Source organism: Suricata suricatta, chromosome 13, assembly GCF_006229205.1.
Source record: "Suricata suricatta isolate VVHF042 chromosome 13, meerkat_22Aug2017_6uvM2_HiC, whole genome shotgun sequence".
Taxonomy (NCBI): Eukaryota; Metazoa; Chordata; class Mammalia; order Carnivora; family Herpestidae; genus Suricata; species Suricata suricatta.
Genome location: NC_043712.1, coordinates 12,103,399 through 12,110,683, shown reverse-complemented (window position 1 = coordinate 12,110,683; position 7,285 = coordinate 12,103,399). Strand labels below are relative to the sequence as shown.

Sequence of the window (7,285 nt, the reverse complement as noted above, 5' to 3'; positions counted from 1 at the left end):
TAAGCGGTAGAGCCGAGAGTCACACATAGTCCTGTTTGACTCCAGACTATTTGATTATTTCATTCATTCATTCAATCATCAAACATTTATGAAGTGCTTTCTCTGTATCAGAGAAAGTCTGGGTCCACAGAAAGGAGCCAGACTTGGTCATTGTGGCATTGTGGTTCCCTACCAGGGCCAGCGATAGCCTCCTGGGGTGGGGGAAAGAGTTGGAAACGTATGGGGCAATTTTTGGTTGTTGCCATTACTGGTCTTAATAGTGGCCAGCTATGGCTTCTCGGCCTTTTGGCCAAGATCAAGTGTAGTATCTGTTCACGTCAGCTTAATAGTGGCCGGCTAAACGTCCTGCCCAATGTGGGACAGTCCTACACAAAATGTCAATCGTGCCGCACTAGAAAGCATTCAAGAAAACAGCCAGGCTTTGGAATCATTCCAGACCTGGAGTGACTCCCAGCCCTGCCATCCAATACTGTGTGACTTGGACACATTGCCTCACCTCTCTGAGCCTCAGCTTCGACCTCTGAAAAGCGTGATTGGAGAGATTATGTCTATCAAGCGCCCAGCAGGGTCCGGCATGCCTTGAAATTGTTCAGCAAATATGGGCATTCTTTCCTGCTCAAGCAAATACCAGGATGTGCAGGGAAGAAGCAGCTTTGGATGCAGCATCCCTCCGTACCCTTCTCCCTCTCTCTTGGGGAGGCTCTGAGTCCAATGGGCAGGAGTCCGCTCACCCACCCATGTAGCTCTTTCCTCTTCTCTCCATCCAGGCTCAAGCCAAAGGCAAGAAAGCCTCCCTTCCCACCAGCCCTGAGGCTTCCAGGCAAAAGCCACTCACCTCGCTGAGCATTGGCTTCCTTGTCCGCCAAATGGAGAAACAGAGCGCAACCATTCCACTTCCCTTCCTTCTTCTCTTGATAACAGCATCCAGTTTTCTTTTGGGGAACATCCGTGTCCCATTCTTCACCCACACGGGTACACAGTCTAGGCCAGGCCCGTGAGAATTAGGATATTCCATCTTCCTGGTCAAAGCTTTTGGTTTAGGGATGGGCACATGAGCTAAGCCAGAGTAATCAGAAGTGTCCAAGAAAGTGGCATTCTCCTTTCATTGGATTGGGGCGCCAGGGCAGTGTAAGTCTGGTCAGCCTGAGTGCTCGGGGAGCACCTGCCTAAGAGTGATGCCAACAAGAGGGGGAGAAGGGATGAGGGAAACAGAGACACAGAGAACCTGACACCTGTATGCAGCCAAACCTGGCCCCACACTTTCAGCTTGGAAGCCAACACTTCCCCTTCCTTTTGCCAAAATCAGTTGGAATTGGGTATCTGGCATTTGTAATGGGACTAATCCTGGCTTATTCAGGGCTAAAAACATTTTTTTTTTTGTCAAAAGACTGCTGTGTGGATCAAAAGAGATGATGATGTCAGTGAAAATGTTTTCCTGCACCGCGTTCAGCTCCATGACGGTAAGTTATTAACGAGGTGCTAAAGCAGGAGCTTGCGTTCCCTGCCAGTGATGAGTCAGCCCCCTTCTAGCTGAAAGGCCCAGGAAAATGCACTTTTAAGGCTCTTGCCTGGGAATGGAAGGCTTGTTTAGAAGTGTGCACTCTTGCCCACTAAACTGGCAGTCTCTTGGGTGTGAGTTCTCAAAGGACGAGAAGGCCTTGTGTCGGGGCCCAACTGTTACAAATGTGACTCCTTCCAAAGCTGGTCATTTTACAGGAGGCCATAGGACACAGAGGAGAGACACCTGGCCTGTTTCGGCAAGTCCTTGCTTTGCTCTGGGTCTCTGAGTCTGTCACCTGGATGGGCTGAGTGGTTTGGACCTTCTCTTAGGCAGCTCCTGACTCTGACCTTCTGAGGACCTGCAATTCTCAGACCCCATCCTGGGACAAAAAAAAAAAAAAAAGGCCTGCTCATGTCTGAATTCTGCAGCATGTACTTCTTAGATCCTCCAGAGAAGCCCACGTCAGAAACCACAGTCCACCCTGGAAGGAGACCCTTCAGAGTCTGGCAGACACTGGAGGTTGAAGGCACCCGTCTCCATTTCCAACGCCCAGCCCTTCCTGGCTAATCTAAAAACTCAATTTCCCGTTCTCCTTTGCAGCCCAGCGAGATCATGTGACACAGTTGTGGGGAAAGATTAGGTGGAACTCTGGGGCTGCCTTTTCCCTTTCTGCCCCTTTCCTGCCTGGAAGGAGGCCTGAGGACACAACCCATTCTGAGGGTGACAGAGCAGCAGGGCAAGATGGCCAGAGCCTGGAGCCTGCTGGAGGCACAGAGCAGAGCCTGGAGGCCTGGGCAGCTCACCTCTGGACTGCTGGTAGTGGAGAAGACTCCCCACTTTTCCTCTCCAGCTTCCATGTTTGTTACATTGTGGCCACGTGCACTCCAGGGGCCCTCTGCTCGCACTTGCTCTGCGACGGTCTGTCTTGAATTCTTCTTAGTGTTTAGAACACGCGTTTTCACATCTGGGCCCACGCTGACAGAACTGGATTGGTTATATAATTGTTAATTATAATAACTCCACCCATAATGATCGTTTACTGAGTGCCAGGAAGTTTGCTAAGTGGTCTTAGCCTCACAGGGGTCCCAGGAAATAGATATTATTATTGTTCTTATTTTCAGAGGAGGAAGCCATCTCAGGGATGACATACAGGCTCCTGGTCACACCGCAAGAATATTGTAGCTGGGCTGCAAATCCAGGTCTGACTGGCCTCAAAAGCTCCTGCCCCTCCCCACCCTCCTCAGCACATCTAATTCAACAGGCTTATTTAACAAGTAGGGAAACTGAGGTCCACGGAGGTGAGCGACTTGCCCAGGGTCACATGGTGAGTCCAGAAGGGTGTGTTACTAGAAACCAGAGCTTCTGGGCTTCCCTATCACAGCTTTCTATGGCACCGGCTGCTCAGTGAGTGACAAATCGGAAGGCCAGGCTAAGGTCCGGGCCGTGGGAGCTATTGAGTTTTCTAGGCCGAGTTAGGAGGGTGTTTCACATACCAAAGGAGGACTATGAAAACAGCTCCTTTTCCTTCATGTGTGGTGGGGGAGGAGAGGTATGCAGAAACTGATGCTTCACAGCCCCGGCAATGGTTCTTTCCCCAGCTTGGTTCCTCCTGCTCTTCCTCCCCAGGCAGCTGGGCCCCCAGATCTCAGGAGCTGATGTCTGATGCTCTGCAGATTACGCTGTTGGTGGGGGTGGGCTGGGGAGGCTGCCAGTGGTGTGACCACTGGGCCATCCTGTGCTGATCAGATGGCGCCAGCTGCCAAACTGTAGGACAGGGGACCCTGCTGTGGAAACTCCCCAGATGAGCTTGGAGACTCTCCACTCACCACCCATCTCCTGCTTGTTTATCTGCCTTCTTGGCCTGCCTCCGCCAGGATCTGAGTGTTTGTTTTAAAGATTCAGGGTTCAGGAGCCAAGAGAGCCAGGGATGAAGCAGGGAGTTACGCTTAAGGACGTCAACATCAAACAGACCAGAGCTCAGGGTGCAGCTCTACCGCTTACTGGCTGGTAGCCTTTAGAAAGTCATTTCTCCCATTTACAAAAAGGGAGAAAACCTGTCTCATGGAGCTGTTATAAGTTATAGAGGAGATGGTGCACCTGAACCCCTCAATATAATGTCTGCTACACAGCAGGTGATCCTGCAGGGGGCGCAGCTCCTCCCCCACCCCCCTTCCCTCCCTCTTCCTCTTTACTGCAAGATCTAGGGAAATCTTTAAAATTTTTTTAATGTTTATTTTCTTATTTTTGAGAGAGAAACAGAGAGGCAGAGCATGAGCATGAGCAGGGAAGGGGCAGAGAATAAGAGGGAGACACAGAATCCAAAACAGGCTCCAGGCTCTGAGCTGTCGGCACAGAGCCTAACGGCACAGAGCCTGAGCCTGACGTGGGGCTCGAGCTCGGGAACGGCGAGATCATGACCTGAGCCAAAGTCCGGCACCCAACCAACTGAGCCACCCAGGCACCCCAAGATCTAGGGAACTCTTTGAGTCTCAGTTTCCTCTTTTCATAATGGAGATAATGATACCTTCCTCTTGGAGCTGTTGTGAGGATTGCTGTGGGGAAGGGGTGTAAACAGCCGACCACCACCCACAGTGCGTTTTTACTTCCTCTTCGTGAACTCCAGACCTAAGGCTGTGCTGGGCCTTAGGTGTGTGGTACCTGGCACCCAGAACAGAGGGACTGGACCTTGAAACCTAACCTTTACTCACTGAACAACCTTGGGTAAGTCATTTCAGCTCTCCGGGCCCCACTTTCTTTTCTCTGTAAAGCGGAGGTGATAATATGGTATAAGACTATTGAGAAAAATCACATGTGATAGTGCCTGCAAAATACACAGCCACGTAGTAGGGACTCAAGAAATAGCAGCGATTTTTCTTACCGCCAATGTCCAGCCCTGGCCTGGCACTGGTAACGTAGGTTCAAAGGAAGAAGAGAAGTTTGCATGCAACCCTCCCGCTCAGGTAGGGAACAGAAGGGAAAGCAAGGCAAGAATTTACATCGAGCTCCTCCTGGAGGCTGAGCGAGCTCACACGGACCCTCTTATTTTGTCTCACGGTAACTCTTGCAAGAGTAGAATTACTAACCCCATTTTACAGATGGGGAAACTAAGGCCCAAGAGGGGCAGTTGGCTGCCCAAGGTTGATCGCTTAGAGTTGACTAGGAGTTTGGGTGAGGGTGGGGGAGGTGGGATTTAAAGAGATGCGGGGTTGACTTCAAAGCTTTCTTGCCTATCTGGGAAGCTGCCTCCAGAGGCGGGGCTGGGTGCGGCTGGGTCCCTGTGTGATTCAGGTAAGAGTCAGCTCTGGATTTCCAAATAGTGGGTGGGACCTAGCAGGGGTGAGACCTCTCCAGGGGCATTAAAACCTAGGCCCTCGTGTGGGTCTCTGGTAGGGGTGCCAGGAGCCAGAGACAGGGGTGGGCAGAGAGGGAGCAGCCGCATGTTGCCGGTGGGGTGCAGGGTAGAGCGGAGTCCTTGCTGCCGCAGCTGGGAGGGGCTCAGAGCCCCTGGTGGACTTGTAAGTGTTGAGGTTGCTGGCCAATGGGTTCAGCTGGGGAAGACAGGGAAACTGAGGCAGGGCACTTACTTTTCTGGCGGTCGTCACAGCAGATGGATGGGTTGGCAGTCATGTCTTGGACCCTCACTCACTTGTAGAAGGTTCATATTTTTGCATTCATTCAATCACTCCTACTTTATGCAATAAAACAACGTTCATAGGCTTCTTCCATACGCCAGATCTCATGCTGGGTCCTGGGACACCAGAGTGACCACAGTCTGCTGGCACAACACAGTCCAGTGTGCTGGGAAGTCTGCAGTGAGCAGAGAAGGCCCAGGAACGTCCTTGAAGGTCGGGAGAGGAGGAGGCATGCCAGGGGACACTGGAGTTGAGCTTTCCCCAAGGAGTGGAAACTCACTCTCCTGAGGACTAGGAAAACTTGCTAGGTGTGGAGGTCACAGGCTTTGGAGCAGAGGTGCAGGGAAAGGTGACGCTGTGTGGTGGCCTTTCTCAGGGCTGGCACAAGGGTTAGCCTGGACCTCTCCCTTGTACATCCAGCTGCGGGCAGGACCTCAGTGCAGAGATGGACCAAACACAACTAGTCCAAATTCAAATGCCATCTTCCCTGGCCTGTTCCCTCCTTGCTTCCTTTCCTGGGTATTCTTGCTAGCGTCAGGCCAGAAACCTAGATGCTCTCCTCAGCACCTGTGTCTCCTTCAAGCCCCAGTGCCAATTGGTCACCACATGCTGGCTCTTCTGCCACCATTGCTCTCACCTCCCCTTCCCCCCTCTTGGCCACCTCAGTGCGATCGTGTCCCCAGAGGACTGTCTACCATCTCACCTCTGTCCTCTCATTGCATCCATCTTGATATCTCCGGCACCAGTCACAGAGGCCACAGTGAGGGCCAGTCACTCCAGTCCAGACCTGTTCTCAGAGACCATCTGATTTGACCTTTATATCGTTCAGATGGGGGAACCGGCCACCTGGAGGGGTGCAGAGATTTGTCTCAGGCAATCCCCAGAAGAACTGAGACTTGAACTCAGTTCTCCTGAGTCCTCACCTAAGGCTTTTCCTCCCAAGGTCAGGGCCACCCAAGTGTTCATCCCTTTGAGTACAGTGGGTGACTTCAGAGTAAGGGGTCAGCGGAAGGTCCGGGCAGGTAACTTGCTGGGCACAGCCTTAAGGGAGGGTGGACCTGCTGCTTTTCTCTCCTTTCTTCATCGCCAGAAAGTCCCCTTTCCTTTGGGTACCTGGACTCTCGAATCTCTATGCTGACCCCATCTTTTTTGCTGATTATCCAGGATGCATAGCCCCTGGCCCCGCCTGGGAAGTCACCAGCGGGCCCTGGATCTGGGGTCCAGGATGGAGGTGCATGTGTGGGGGAGCTGAAGCCAGTCCAGCACCCTAGGGCCTTAGGCCCTCTACCTGCCCCACTCCCTTCTCGGGTCTGCCCTGGCTTGCACAGTCTCCATGGAGCAGCTGGCTCTCGTCCCAGTGGAGCATGGGAACAGCTCGGGTGGGGACATAGGAGGGGCTTCCCAGCAGTTCTCACCTCTCCCACCTGGCACGGTTCCCAAGCTGCTCCTGAGAGACGCACCCCAGCTTTCCTATGGGGGAGCCCACAGGATGGCTTGGCGTGCTGGGGAGACTGAGGGAGAAAACCTTTGGATGTGGGGGCCAGGAAACTCTGTGCGACCTAGCGCCCATCCTTCCCCCTGCTAGGATCTGCTGCCCCAGCTATATAATCGAGGAGCTGGGTCTTGATGTTCCAGAAAGTCAACAAGTAGATGTGAGTCCAGCTACAGTGCCAGCCCTGGCCAGGCACGAACTCTGAGCTGGGAGGTCTCTGAAAACCATGGTTCCTGATTCCGAGCCTTGCATCAGCTTGCAGCAATCCTCGGGGAGAGTTCTTACCATTATCCCCATTGCACAGAGAAGAATACCGAAGACCAGAAAGGGTAAATACCAGGTCCAAAGTGACACAGCTAGTAAGCTGTAGAGTCTGGATTTGAGCTCAGGTCTCCTGGACTTGGAGCCCGTGCTCTTCATTTTGGCAGCAGAGACTGGGGTATAGCCAGTCCTCCCTGTTGGGTCTGAGGGTAGTGGGTTTCCCCCATCCAGGAAACCGTGTGCAGGCCATCCTGGACTGCTCCTTGTAGCCCCCCTCTCCTCTCTGGGGGTCAAGGTACGTGGTTCAGGCCAGCGCTTCTAGCCTGACTCTTAGCTCTGCCCTGGAGCCTTGGGTGACCTCAGCATTGCACATAATCTCTGGGCCTCAGTTTCCTATCT

The 7,285-nt window shown here is 52.9% G+C and overlaps 1 pseudogene; it reads left to right on the top strand.

Annotated features, from left to right (window-relative positions):
• Positions 1–269: 269 nt before the first annotated feature.
• Positions 270–403, top strand: LOC115277202 (annotated as a pseudogene).
• Positions 404–7,285: the final 6,882 nt, after the last annotated feature.